Source organism: Bison bison, unplaced genomic scaffold (assembly GCF_000754665.1).
Source record: "Bison bison bison isolate TAMUID 2011002044 unplaced genomic scaffold, Bison_UMD1.0 scf7180017864235, whole genome shotgun sequence".
Taxonomy (NCBI): Eukaryota; Metazoa; Chordata; class Mammalia; order Artiodactyla; family Bovidae; genus Bison; species Bison bison.
Window position 1 is genome coordinate 7628243 of NW_011494807.1, and position 1942 is coordinate 7630184.

The 1942-nt window shown below is 46.8% G+C and overlaps 1 protein-coding gene across 1 annotated transcript in view; it reads left to right on the forward strand.

Annotated features, from left to right (window-relative positions):
- The first annotated feature begins 1761 nt into the window (after positions 1-1761).
- Positions 1762-1942, forward strand: part of PRRC1 (proline-rich coiled-coil 1) — a 50003-nt gene continuing 49822 nt past the window's right edge. Inside the window, exon 1 of the mRNA XM_010846329.1 lies at positions 1762-1921. The gene's annotated coding sequence lies outside the window, so the exon portion shown is untranslated. The remainder of the gene's footprint in view (positions 1922-1942) is intronic.

Below are 1942 nucleotides of genomic sequence, written 5' to 3' on the forward strand. Positions count from 1 at the left end.
GGCAGCATCACTTCATTGTGATCATTCTGCTTTTGTCTTTGCACCACCACCCCCTTCACAATTCTCAAACAGCAAACAGAATATGACTTAAAATGGAAGTCAAATCTTATCTGTCCTCTGCTCAAAACCTTCCACTTGCTTCTCATTTCTCTCCAGATATAACCCAAAGGCCTTAAGATGGCCTCCAAGGCTGGCTACCATCTGGCCCTGCTCTCTCTCTGACCTCATTTCTAACCACCGTCTTAGTCCCAATTTCCTTCTTGTTCTACAGACATGCCAGGCACCCTCCCTCAAAGCCTTTGGGTGTTCTTCCCTCTGTTCAAAGAATCACAGGGCTGCTTCCCTGTGATCTCAACTAAAATCCTACCTACTCAGAGACACCTTACACTTCTGGCCCATCCAAGGTGGCCTCCCCCAGTTATTATGAAGATCACATTACCCCATTGACTTTCCTCAAAGTGCCCATCACAAACAGTACTCACTTTATTTTTCTGCTCATAGCCTGCCTCTCCCTTGAGAAGATCTGCCTCTCCCTCAGTGTAAGGATCTTGTCTGTCTTGTTCATTGCTACTTTCTAGTACTGATGCTCAGGACATTGCAGACACTAATAAATATTTGTTGATTGAATGGAGAAACCAACAGTTCTTACAGTTATTAAGGGTGTTGACCAAAAAGGATGGGAGATGGTAACTCTTTTCAGCACCACCCCAAACAGCACTCTATGGAGAGTAACCCAGACAGCCACCTACACACATTCTCCGGGGACAAGATAAGAGTCACCACCTCAGGGACCAATCCATTGAAGCTGCAAATCATTTTGTCTGAAGTTAGGACAGGTTAAACAGTATTAACTCTTTAGTGAGGTATTTTAAAATGCTTTTAGCTGTCAAGTCTGAGAAATATATTAATGCTAATTCTATAGATGAGTTCCTGAAATAATTTGAAAATAAGGTAAACAACAGTTGTTTATGTATTTAACACTCAGCAGCTTAAAAAGTGCTTTTGTATGTCTTATTTTGATTCTCTTACCTGCTTGATTAGAGATGGCAAGTATTCTTATCTTACAGATAGAAATAGGGAGACTCAAAGAGAATGAGCGATCTGTATAAGGTAACATGACTGCACAAGCAACACTAGGGCAGTCGGGACTCAAACCAGGATTTCTGATCGCAAATTCTTTATATTCCACCATTGTACTGTATTGATTGATTGATTTAGGGTACATTATTGAGCACCGACCTTCAGGACCAGTTTTAAGTGCAGCACATAAGGTTAAGAAAGTGGATAATTTTCGATTTTCCATTAAAAATATGTGTAATACATGAACTTGGGGAAAATCAGTATAGTATCTGCCACCCTGCTCTTTCTCTTTCCGGAAGCAACCGCTCTTATCTAGAAATCTTTGAAAATACAAAGGATAAGTCTGTTTTGGGAGCGAAGTTGCCTGGAGGCGGCATGCCCTTGGGTTGGGGGGAGGTAATCGCCTTCCCTGGGGGCGGCCATGGAGTGAGTGAGTGAGTAAGAGTAAGTGAGCTACACCCAATAACAAGGGTTCCATTCTCGCATGCTGAGGTTGAGTAGTGGAAAGGAGGGCAGTCGTGTTTCTGGAGTGGGCAGCGCCCGCCCTGGTTGCACGAAGATCTTTGGACCCAGGTGCTCCAGCAGGTTTAACTGGCAGCGGCCTCTGGGGGCGGGGCTCTGGGGGGCGGGGCGTGGGGCGGGACTCAGCGCGGGGCGGGGCGGCGCGCCGGGGACGTGGCAGCCTCAGGGACAGGCGCCTCCGGTGGCCATCTTGGAGGCGGGCGCGCGCGCTGCAGGGTCTTACCTGCGTCTTGCTTGTCTTCTCACAGCAGTAGTCTTACACCCAGCCTGTCTAGCCTCCACTTTTCATTGCCACGCAGACACTATCTCGAGCCTGCAGGTAAGCGTTAGTCCGGCAGCA